The sequence below is a fragment of the Eumetopias jubatus genome, unplaced genomic scaffold, assembly GCF_037043125.1.
Source record: "Eumetopias jubatus isolate StellerSeaLion01/CBP00866 unplaced genomic scaffold, mEumJub1_p1.0 scaffold_3, whole genome shotgun sequence".
NCBI lineage: Eukaryota > Metazoa > Chordata > Mammalia > Carnivora > Otariidae > Eumetopias > Eumetopias jubatus.
Window position 1 is genome coordinate 21,751,926 of NW_028274809.1, and position 13,224 is coordinate 21,765,149.

Below are 13,224 nucleotides of genomic sequence, written 5' to 3' on the forward strand. Positions count from 1 at the left end.
CTCACTGGGCTCCCTGCTCAGTAGGGAGTCTGCTTCTCCCTCTGACCCTCCCCACTCTCATGCTCTCTCTCTCTCTCAAATAAATAAATAAATAAATAAATAAAATCTTAAAAAAAAAAGAAAGAAATAGGACAGAGAGACTAATGGCCATTTTCAGAAAGTGATCAACATTGGAAAAAAAAAATCTTGTCTAACATTTTTCTTCTATTTTCAGCATTCTTGTATACCCTGGTCCTTCTTATTTGGCTCTGCCACTTGCCTTTCTCAGCCCTCCTCCCTGCAAGTATTTGTGACATTATGTAACTATCTCACATTTGAATTTAATTGACTCTAAGTGTATTGTTCAAAATCTGTTACTGACTAGCACATGGTTCCCTGGGTCCTGACTGCACTTCGGTGGCGGTGGCGGTGGTGGTGGTGTGTGTGCATATGTTAGCGGAACTGAGAGAAAGAAACAATCCAGCAAATGCCAACTGGCAGCCTCTCTGGATCAATAATATTAACGATTTCAGAGACTTCCAAAGAGCTATTGCCAACTCTTTTGGCTTTTTTCAATACCATTATCACTATCACAAGGACACCCGAAGGCCCTTTTACTTGAAGACATGACAAAATGCCCTGAGTGAGAGTACTGTTGATTTTTGTCTGTAAGGGCTGCAACCTCAACACTTGTTAGAGGGGTGAGTGGTAGAAGCCAGGCTTGACCTTAATCTGGGGTCAAGGTTTCAGAGGGAGGAATGGCACGGTCTTCTGAGAGCTCCTTTTTTGGATAGCACTCATGTGACCACTTGCTCTCCCTACCCTAAGAATTTCCACTTGCCTTTATGAACACATGCTTAAAAAGACCTAGGGTTTCCCTGGCAAAAATGAGGTAGTGTTTAAATGCCCAGGCTCTGGCACAGACATTCTGGTCCCACACTCTGCTCTGCCCTTTATTGGGTGTGTGTTCTTTTCAATGCCCTTCATTCCTTGGGGCCTTGTCCCCTGTTCCACGGGGTGTGGGAGTGGGAGGGCCTAATGATGAATGACAGCTGAGAATCCCAGCTGGTCATTCACTGTAGGGGCAGAGGGGAGCCAGACGTAGGGCATATGGCTCACGTGAGAAGATAAAGGCCTGAGAAATCTATGGAAGTCATTTATTCATTCATCCATTTGACACACATTTCTTGAGGGCCTACTCTGAGTCAGGCCATAGGTTCTGACTCTAGGTTCCAGACCCATGCTATCCAACAGATATTTCATGTGAGCGACATAGGAAATTCCAAACTTTCTAGTAGCCACATGAGAAAAGTAAGAGGAAACAGGTGAAATTAATTTTGGCAATATGTTTTAGTCGACCCACGATATCCAAGGTATTATCATTTCAACATGTAATCCATATATAAAGTCCGAATGAGATATTCTATGTTCTCATTTTTATCCTGACCCTTGGAAATCCCATGTGTGTCTTACTCTTATGGCACATCTCAGATGATGGCTACACAGGCTTTGACATCTGAAGACTTGCACTTGGACACAGTGATGGCCAACATTCATTGAGTTCTCATTAGGGGAGAGACATCGGGCTAAGCACTTCCCATACATTAAATAATTGCATCCTACAACACAGCTAATAGATATTGTTTCACTGAGAATGACAAAAAAATGGAGGCCCAGAAACTAGAAGTTGCTCCAAACCATATGGCTCCTGAGTGCTGAGCCAAGGAACCCAGTCCGTCTGAGTCCATGTACTTGGGCATGTATTTACTATCCCATTTACCGTGTCCCTTTAGGCCAGTTAGCCCATGTGAATCCGTTAACAGCATGCAGTTGCTTCTAGCTCTCAGGGCTGTTGTGAGGGATAAAAGAAGACTATTGAAGGTGGTATGCATTGCTTGCTCTCCCTCACTCAGGACACCAAGAACAGTCAAAGCCCTTTGATTCCTCCAATTTAGATTAAAACCACCCATACACTAATAGGCAGAAATCCAGCATCAGCCTTTTGGGGTCCTCTTGGTCCCTGGGACTTACAGAGTTCTAAAAGGACATCTTCCTGGGCCCACGGCTACCTGCCGCTGTCCCCGTGTGTCCTGCAGGGCTGTGTGGAGCGCTGGGCTTCCCCCAGCAGTTGGCTCACTTTGAAGTTGACCCAAGCTAACACCATAGGACACCACCCTCCACAGTGGGGTTTTCAAGCCACAGCTCAGAGGCAGCATGGGAACTTAAAATTTCGAACTTTTGAGCCCACATTTTAAAAATCACATTAAAAATCTTTTCACAAAAGAATCTGTACTCAGAAAACTATAGAATACTCATGAAAGAAATTGAGGAAGACACAAAGAAATGGAAAACCTTCCATGGATTGGAAGAACAAATACTGTGAAAATGTCAATGCTACCTAAAGCAATCTACACATTTAATGCAATCCCTGTCAAAATACCATCAACTTTTTTCAAAGAAATGGAACAAATAATCCTAAAATTTGTATGGAACCAGAAAAGATCCCGAATACCCAGAGGAATGTTGAAAAAGAAAAGCGAAGCTGGTGGCATCACAATCCCAGACTTCAAGCTCTGTTACAAAGCTGTCATCATCAAGACAGTATGGTACTGGCACAAAAACAGACACATACATTAGTGGAACAGAATAGAGAGCCCAGAAATGGACCTTCAACTCTATGGTCAACTAATCTTCGACAGAGCAGGAAAGAATGTCCAGTGGAAAAAAGACAGTCTCTTCAACAAATGGTGTTGGGAAATTTGGACAGCCACATGCAGAAGAATGAAACTGGACCATTTCCTTATACCACACACAAAAATAGACTCAAAATGGATGAAAGACCTAAATGTGAGACAGGAGTCCATCAAAATCCTAGAGGAGAACACAGGCAGCAACCTCTTTGACCTCAGCCGCAGCAACTTCTTCCTAGAAACATCGCCAAAGGCAAGGGAAGCAAGGGCAAAAATGAACTATTGGGACTTCATCAAGATAAAAAGCTTTTGCACAGCAAAAGAAACAGTCAACAAAACCAAAAGACAACCGACAGGATGGGAGAAGATATCTGCAAATGACATATCAGATAAAGGGCTAGTATCCAAAATCTATAAAGAACTTATCAAACTCAACACCCAAAGAACAAATAATCCAATCAAGAAATGGGCGGAAGACATGAACAGACATTTTTCCAAAGAAGACATCCAAATGGCCAACAGACACATGAAAAAGTGCTCAACATCACTCGGCATCAGGGAAATCCAAATCAAAACCTCAATGAGATACCACCTCACACCAGTCAGAATGGTTAAAATTAACAAGTCAGGAAATGACAGATGTTGACAAGGATGCAGAGAAAGGGGAACCCTCCTACACTGTTGGTGGGAATGCAAGCTGGTGCAGCCACTCTGGAAAACAATATGGAGGTTCCTCAAAAAGTTGAAAATAGAGGAGTGCCTGGGTGGCTCAGTCGTGAAGCATCTGCCTTCGGCTCGAGTCGTGATCCCAGGGTCCTGGGATCAAGTCTTGCATCAGGCTCCCTGCTCAGCAGGAAGCCTGCTTCTCCCTCTCCCACTCCCCCTGCTTGTGTTCCCTCTCTCGCTGTGTCTCTGTCAAATAAATAAATAAAAAATCTAAAAAAAAATTGAAAATAGAGCTACCCTATGACCCAGCAATTGCGTTACTGGCTATTTACCCCAAAGATACAAATGTAGTGATCCAAAGAGGTACATGTACCCCAATTTTATAGCAGCAATGTCCACAATAGCCAAACTATGGAAAGAGCCAAGATGTCCATCAGATGAATGGATAAAGAAGATATGGTATACACACACACACACACACACACACACACACACACACACACACACACACACAGTGGAATATTATGCAGCCATCAAAAATTAAATCTTGCCATTTGCAATGACGTGGATGGAACTGGAGGGTGTTATGCTGAGTGAAATAAGTCAATCAGAGAAAGACATGTATCATATGACCTCACTGATGTGAGGAATTCTTAATCTCAGGAAACAAACTGAGGGTTGCTGGAGTGGTGGGGGGTGGGAGGGATGGGGTGGCTGGGGGATGGACATTGGGGAGGGTATGTGCTATGATAAGTGCCGTGAATTGTGCAAGACTGTTGAATCACAGGTCTGTACCTCTGAAACAAATAATACATTATGTGTTAAAAAAAAATGAAGAAGATAGTAGGAAGGGAGAAATGAAGGGGGGAATCAGAAAGGGAGATGAACCGTGAGAGACTATGGACTCTGAGAAGCAAACTGAGGGTTCTAGAGGGGAGGGGGGTGGGGGGATGGGTTAGCCCAGTGATGGGTATTAAGGAGGGCATGTATTGAATGGAGCACTGGGTGTTATACGCAAACAACGAATCATGGAACACTACATCAAAAACTAATGATGTAATGAATGGTGACTAACATAATGTAGTAAAATAAAATTTAAAAAAATCTTTTCACATAAAATCTAGATTTATAGTTTCTCTCTCAAAAAAAGAAAATGAGGACACTTGGTCCCTAGTCCCACTTGACTACCACTGAGTAGCTGCTGTCCCTTTCAGAAAGGGTATGTGCCACCCAGGCCACTGTCCTCACCACTCCCTACTGATTCCTGGCATGAAAGAAGATTAGAGTTTTCATTTATCATCACACGTTTGCCATCGCTTTAAATGTAGAGACCCAGCTGTCCGTGTCCATGTCTCTGCAAGCTGTGAGCTCCCTGAGGCCCGTGTCTTTACCCTTCCCCCGTTCCCCCTGCACGCCGGCACCTGCTTGGTCCCAGGGCCCTGTCCTTCAGCTGCACACACAGCCCCTCTCCTCCCCAAAGGTGCTGTGCCAGGGTAGATTCAGCCATACATCCCTGCAGAACCTGCAAAATCGAAGCTTCCTTCCAGTTCTGAAGAGCCTTTGAAATACTGAGCATTTGCTCTGTTCTCCAAAGATACCGTTTGAGTATGTGAACACCCCTCTCAGGAGGCCGACCCCAAAAGCCCAGGTGGTCCATTTCTTCTCCGCTGGGAGTTGGGGGAGCATCCGTAGTGCCTCACTGCGTTGTCCTCTGAAGGAGATCATCCAAGGAATGTGGCAAAGGGCACAGATTTGGAAGCCCGGCCACTTAAACCTAAACTTGACTTCCAGCACTCCCTACATGGGTGAATTTGGGACGGTGACTGGGTGTCCGTGGGCCTCGCTCTCCCATAGGGGAAGAGTGAAGTAGAAGTTGCTTCCATCAGTCCATCCAAGGAAGGGAGCGCTCTCCTCCTTACAATGCAGACCAGGTTTCCAGCAGGTCGTCCCGCTGTACCATTTCATGTGACCGGCACATGGGAGGCATAGAAAAATTGTTATTGTCTTCTCTCTTAGTACCATTGCCACGGAGTGCCAACTCAGGGAAAGACTTCTTCTTTTAGAGAGTTTGATTTCCTAGCAGGGACGAAGGGCACTTCATCGCTTTCCCGCACCAATAACTATTTGTGACAGTCAGCAAGGAGACAGGCCCAACAGAACAGTCCCTGTGTCCTGTGTGGGCTCAACAAAGAGGGCGAGGTGTACCACAGGGTAGGGACACTCAGACCTTCTGCGTGAACAGAGGCCCAGGCCTGTTCCCACGTGTGAACACACATAAGGTGGCGGCCTGGCTCGGTGCCTGATGACACCCTGTGAGTTCAGGCTACCGCTGGGCAGGGGGTTGTGGGCAGTGGGGTTCTCCCACACACACACTCTAGAAGGAGAAAAGACTGATTCTGCTCTGCGGACAGAACACAAATGCCAACACAAAGGACAGGCTAAGCATAGTGAGGGACCAAGGTCAGCTGGACCCAGGTGAGCAGGTTGCAAACGGGGATCAGGAAAGCTGGAGGCCTGGGTCCGAGGCGCCCCAGCGCCACCGACTAGCTGAGTGACCTTAGTTAGGCGAACCCTATGCTCTGCTCAGCCTCCTCAGCCAGGAGCAGGCGTCCTCTGCTGTCCCTGCTGGCTGTGACACTCCGTGCCCCTTCCCAGGCTCTCATACTCGAGTGGCCATGCTTGTTGTGTGTGCTGTCTGCCTCGGTCCTGTCAGAGGTGCACAGTCATCTCCCCAAGCTGGAATTACATCTGTAAGATTCAGGCTCTAGATCAGGTGCTCCTTCGAATCTCAGGCCTAAAATGGGCTCAGTAGAAGCTTCTTTTTTTTTCCCATAGCGGCAGCTTCCAGGCTGGGCACTCCACACTTCTGTATTTGTTCGTTAATCCATCCTTCCATTACTTCAACATTAAATACTCGTCACACATAACATGGTATGGGCACTAGGGAGAATGAATAAGACAACCCAGGACATAAAATCCAGCAACTCGCCCACAGGACATGACCCCGGAGCTCTGAGAACTGGCATGTCAAAGCATCCTGCCATGCCCCTGCTTAGGAACACATGTCGTGGCAAGCCCATGCCACCCTAACTTCATGAGGCAGGTGGGTGCAGGGGGTACCGGAGGATCAGGCCAACCTAGCGCCCTCGAAAGCACCATGCTCTCCCGATCGCTTCCTCCAGCCGGAGCCACAATCCTTGTCTGCGCTACACTCTTCCTCCCTTCTTAAGGGCCAGTGGATGGTCACCCAAGCACTTCCAGAGACTCTCCCTCAGTTGCATGTGTTGTGGGCTCTGGGGTCCGGAGCCTTCTCTTCTTTTCCCAGAAGCCTGCATGGCCTCCCACTGACGGAGGCTGATAATGAACGAGTTCATTACCCCGGCTGCTGGGGCCCATGACAGCCCATCTGCTGGCATGATTAATTAAAACTCTGGCGAAGGAGGTGCCATTTCAGGGCCAGAAAGTCATTAATTGGAGCATCCTCCAGCCCGCTGTTTCTGACCGATGCCTGAAAGAGAGCAGGGTCTTCGTGGGTCAGTCGCATTGCCTTCTTCTCCTTTATGTTCCCGGCAGGCTCTCCTTCTCCAGGAGCCCACTCGCATTAAGCAGAGGCAGAGCGGTGAGGCAGATCCTGAGATTCTCCAAGTGGGGCAGGGAGGCCATTTCCTGTGAAGTGGATTTTCCCACTCCTCCCAGGAGCAGAGAGTATTGGGGTTTGAAAGAGGGTTTCACCCTCTCTTCTCTCGACCCCTGTGCTCAGGGACATTCTCACCTCTGTCTCTCTCTGTCCCACCAGCTACGTGGGAAGCAGGGCTGCAAGGAAAAGCCTCAGACCCAAGCAGAGCTCTTTGGCGCACGGCACCAGAAGCCTGCATTTGGGGGGATGTTGGTGCCTTCCTGGTCATAAATAACGCTGCCCCTTTGGTCCCCAGCTACCGGCAATGATGGTCTGCTTCCCTCTATGTCAGGATCTAGAGGAGAAGGTCAGTCTCAGACTCTGAGAAGGAACCCCACTGCCTCTGGGACAGAGGGACCAGACTTCTGACTTTTTTTGTGTAGCCCACAGGTCCTGGAATATCAGATTAGATCCAACTTGGGCTTCTGACTTGAATGAAGCCATAGTATGTACCAATTTGTGCCCTCACAACCTAGAGCAACCTGTTGCCTTTGGTTTACAAAAATTCTGTGTCTGTTTCTCTACCACTTCTTCCCCCACATCTGAGGCCCCAGCGCTCTCCCACTACCCCTGAAACAAAATTTACTTGGGATCTATCATTCACACCAAGGTAGAAATAGCTGACAACAGTTTATTTTTATTTTTTTTACAAAGATTTTATTTATTTATTTATTTGACAGAAAAATAGAGAGAGCACAAGTAGGCAAAGAGGCAGGCAGAGGGAGAGAGAGAAGCAGCCTCCCCTCTGAGCAGGGAGTCCAACGTGGGGCTCGATCCCAGGGCCCTGGGATCATGACCTGAGCGGAAAGCAGACGCTTAACCGACTGAGCCACCCCGGTGCCCCTGAAAACAGCTTAAACTAGTATTTTTATTAGAAGCATCTCCATTTTAACAAGGACCAAAGCCTTGAGCTATGGGAATGAGACAGGTGTACTTTCAGAATAGGAACCAGGGAATGGAGGGAGGGAGCTTTGGACTCTTTTGAATCTCCTAGTAATGAACTTTCATTCTAGAAAACACATTAAACCAGCCCCTCTGTTTTTCTATATTCTCAGCAGTGTCCTCCTGGGGGTGAGCGTTATTTCACCATAATATTACAGGGAAGAAAGGGGGGTTGCTGGGTCGCTCCTCTGGATGGCCTGTCATGTGAGCCTCACCTACTCTCAGGAACAAAGATGGCGATGTCCTAGAAATGACCTTGAATTATATACGCAGCTGCTTCCAGGAGGTGTTTGTGCTTTTTGCTCCTACGAAGTGAATAGGATGTGGCTGAGGGACAGGGGGTGGGTCGGGCTGAGAGATTAACCACAGTACGGTGAGGAGAGGGTGGGCAGGAAGGCAGGGTCATCCTTGTGGGACACTTGGACCCACACCAAGAGACGGCTTCAGAGCTCTATAGTTTTGCCTTCCCTACAGAGTCACTGTGGGATTGTAAGGAAAAGTCCCGATCTCTCTGCATCTGTATCTTTTATGTGTCCCTTTGACTCCTTATCGTATGGAAATGGGGTGACAATCAGGGAAATGGCATGCGGTCCAAGTGCTGAATTTTAACAGGGGAGATTTGTTACTTTGTTTCAAAGCCCCAGTGGCTCCCTGAGAATGGTAGATGTGCTCAGTCTTGGATAGTTGTCAGCTTTATTTATTGATATGCCTAGAACGGTGCCAGGCACGCAGTAAGGACTCCATAAATATTTGTGGAAGAAATGAATAACAATCAACTAGGAAGTACCCTTCAAGCCTTCAAGTAGTCCAATGTTTTGAACTTTGTAAAGTCATGGAGTCCTGTGAGCAAGCAATACCTTGCATGTCCTCCCAGGAAAGAAAGCGGAGAAGGAGCTACTCTGGGTCGAGTGTGTGTGGGAGGAGGGGGTTCCCTCTCTTGCCTCCCATTCCGAGTTTACAGATAAGAAAGCAACGGATGGTGCGACTTGTGGAGCTAGCCCAGACCCAGGGGCCCCTCCCCTCCTCCCGTGACCTCCCCACTACTCTGAGGCTGCCAGGCTGCCTGGGGGATGGGCCTGAGGTACCCGCCTGGCCAACCCCCCTTCCCCGGCTCCTCAACTGGAACAGCCCCGCCACTATCCAACATGTATGTTAAGCTTCTGCACAGGCTTTCATTTGAGGGGAAGGATTACAATGTTTAGAAAAGAACACCATTGCTGGGGCACCAGACGGGGAAAGAGAGTATTGAAACAGAGGTTAGTTTGGTGGGGGGACCTCAACTTCCCTTTATTATAATAGGACCCTAAAGAAGTCAGAGCAGACATGCCCAAGGCAGGCACTAGACAGGCACTCTCCCCTCTGCTTTCTTTAGGGGTTGTTGTTTTATTCTGTGCGGGGAGGAGAGTACTCTTGCCTCACTGGCCAGGATTTACTTTGGTAGGAGAAAAGGGAAGAGAAAAGGAGAGGCGAGGAGGGAAGGAGATGGAGGAAGAATCCCGACCTTGTGCCCTCCAGCTCTGAGATACACAAGGCCAAGGCCTCCAAGCTCCCTAGGAAGGAGCAACCAGCCAGCTTTGCAGCCAGTGTCCTTCAGGCAGGTATCTAGAGGCAAACACTGCCAAGAGTAGGAGTGAGATAGCAGGAGATGGAGCCCAGACTCGGCCACATGTGGAATCAGTTGGCGATCTTTATGTACAAGGATGTCTGGCTCCTGAATTTGGATTCAGTCAGCAGACCCATGACCTGGGCCATGGGGGTTCTAAAAGCTCCTTGGGTGGTTCTAATGTAGAGCAAAGTTTGGGACCCACTGCAGGGGGCGCAGGGCTGGGTAGCCCGGCCCGCAGCTTCCCCAGGGAGCAGCCCCTGTGATTCTTAGCGCACTTCTCATGAAGCATAGGCCCCAGGGGACAGGACCCCAACAGGACAGAGTGCACAAAGGTGGCGCCAGCATGCCGGCAGCCCTGCACTTTTCTGCTCCGCAGACCGTGGGGAAAGGTGGGGAAAGGTGACACACACAGACAAGGGCTTTGCAGAGGTGGCAGATTGTAAGCGCTTCCCTGAAAGGCGGGGAAAGGTCAGAAAGGTTGTGGCTGAGGTAGGAGGGACAGGTGTGTCAGGTGGAATACTGAGCAGCCAGGTGGCTTGCTGAGAGGAGGAAAGGGAAGAGGCTGGGGGACAAGTTAACTCCGCCTGGCAAGTGCACGGAACCGTGTAGAGGGGCACGTGCCCTTGACAATGGCCCTGGTTTCCCCAGCATGTCAGGACCCAAGGGAGGGGGAGGGACAGATGGACTTCCGCCACCAAATGGCTGCTGGTGGCACGGGCTCTCGGCCACCCCTCCTCCACATTTCCTTGAGGGCCGGTCTGGACCCTCACTGTCTCTCCCTGGGCTTTCCAGTAGCTTCCCAACAGCTCTCCTTGCACCCTCCCCATCCTTGCTGCACGTCATCTGAATGCACTTCTTTTCAAAAACAGGATTTTCCCACCACTGCCCATCATTGTCCATCATGCACCTCACCCTCCAGCCAAACCAAACCTCCCCGAACCTGGCCTGAACGCTGCCCCACTCTGCCCTCTTACTAGATTCTGTTTTATTCGTGGTCCAGCTGACACGCCACCAACTCCGGAAAGTGTCCCCGCTTACCAAGACCGAAAGTCACGTCTACTTCAACGCCCTTACAGCTCTTCTTGGGCCCCCCTGGCAGCCTTTCTCAGTGGGCAGTTTCTGGCTCTTTGTGAACTTCTTCAGGACTTGCAATGCGCTGTCCCATTCTAACCTTCTGGAGTGCTCGGTGGTGTTTTGGAGACAGCGGGTGCTCAGTGCATAGTCCCTAAACTGAATTTCAGAGACAAGGATCCTAGGACACAGGTCAGGGAGTGGGTGTGCATGTGGACCTGCTTGTAGGGTACCTGGAATATCAACACAGGCACCCCCCTCTTGCCAGAAGCGGTCCTGGGTAAGATCCCTGTGTTGCACATGATGCCCAGAAGAGCAAATGTGAAAGGACAGGGCCACAGAGCTGGGACTAGATACTGACCACGTGGTCTCCCTCACATAAGAATTCACGAATAACATGACCCAAAGACACATACGCAGCAATAACCGCCAACATTTGTAGAACACTTCGGCTCACATTCACATTCTCAATAAACACTTCACAACTGCAGACACTTGACAATTCAGAAGTCTGACCCCTTCCACTCACACAAGACGCACAAACATTACCTCCCCATGGGGTGAGAACATCAAACGTGAGTGTGCACACACACATTTTTCTTTTAACATACATTGAGTGCCTTCTGTATTTCAGGTGCTGTCTAGATAGCTGACAGACACCAAAACACACTCCCCAAAGGCCCACTCACACATGCCTCTGTGTGTGTCGGGCTCAACCCACCTCCTCTCCGTACCACACCACTCTTTCCTATAACTCCATGTGTGTCCCCTGCAGACATCATTCCCAACCTTAGTGGCTCTTATGGGTTCAATCGTGTCCCCCAGATTAAAGTCTAACTCCCAGTACTTCAAAATGTGACCTTATTTGGAAATAGGGTTGTTGCTGGTGAAATTAAGATGAAGTCCTACTGAAGAACAGTGGGCTCCCAATCCAAGGACTGGTTCCTTATAAAAAGACGCTCTCAGAAATGAATACGGTGGCCCAGCAAGGGAATGTGTGCAAGTATGTGTGCCTGCCGGGCACAGGAATATACCTGCAGGTGTAGTGAATGAGTTCACGGGTGTGTGGTGCCTATAAAGTCAGAACTGTTGTTGTCCCTCTTCCTTCACACACACACACACACACAATTTCAGCCCTGACACACACACACACACACACACACACACACACAATTTCAGCCCTGAAACTTTTGAGTGTCTTCTTGGCCCAAAGTATTAATAAGTCATGTACTCCCCTGTCTCCCTTTGCCAGTGGGCCCATGGCAGCTTGAGAGTGGTATTAAATCCCTATTAGGACACTAATCAAAACAGCCCATAAAGGGCATCTAAACCTGAAGCCCACAGGGCCCACAGAGCTGGAAATCGGGGAGGAAAATCTTTAAATCAAGGAGCCAAGTGACACACTGCTATGTGACCAATCTGCTGAGGTTCCAAGACTTGAAACACATAACACACACACATGAGCACACACATGTGCACACATCTCTGCCCATCTAGAATTCAAGCCGTCCCTTTAGGGAGCTTCCAATTCCTCGTCTTCTGCTCCAACACTGCTTGAGAGGCAGCTATTTTGTAGGAGAAAGCAGAAGGTGTGCTGGGTGATGCCCCCTGGAGCACAGAGCAAGGGAAGGACAGAGATGGAGTTGTTTCTCCGAACGTTGTCACTGATCCACATAGGGCTGGGGTGCCCAGTAGTACAAGATCAGGGCATTTTTAAAGCTAGACAGATGCTGGTATGGAGGAGGAATATAAAATTGGAGAGGCTGGTTTTGGGGAATATTTACTGTGCACACTTATGTGCCAAGCGTTCTGTGTGGGTCCTCGTCCTTCATCCTGGCAATGCTGGAAGCTACGTGCTATTAACACAAACCCTGTCTGACGGCTGCAGAAACCAGGGCTAAGAATGGGTGAGTCACTTGGCCACAGTCTTAAGACCAGGCAATGGTTGTGGCAAGATCTGAAATAGTCAGTCTGATGCTGGGCTCGGCTCTTATTCATGACATTCAGTGGAAATTAAATTCTAGGGGGAAGAGGGATGGAAAAGGAGTTGGAAACCACCAAAGGTCCAGACTCTGCAGATGCACAAAGCCCTGGATGACAAAAATGGAATTCCAGGTCTGTATGCTTTCCTCCCTGCCTCTCCAGCTCCCACAAGCACCTGTCTCGGGCCAGTGGTCGACACGGGCAGGACAGCAGCACCCTTTCAGGGCACTCACTCACCCATGTCCGGGTGCAGGGACAGCGCAGGGCGGCGAGGGGCGTGGTGGGCCTCCCCAGTAGGCCCTGGGAATGGAGATCCAGGAGAGGCCTGGTGTCATGGTGGACAGCTGCAGCTCTATCCAGAGCCCTCTGCAGAATTTCTCTCTGGCTATGACACAGGATGTAGGGGGGTAGGTGACCAGGAGGCTGGGGTGCCTGAAAGTGACCGACACTGGCTTACTCTGTAGGGAGTGTTACTTCAATGAATGGACTTTAAACCTCAAAGCCACCAACTGCCATACCTCCAGCAAAATGGAAGTCTAAAAGGGTGCGGCAACTTCTCTGAGCTTAAAGCTAGTAAGTGAAGGAGCTGGGTGACAGAACCTGGTTGGTTC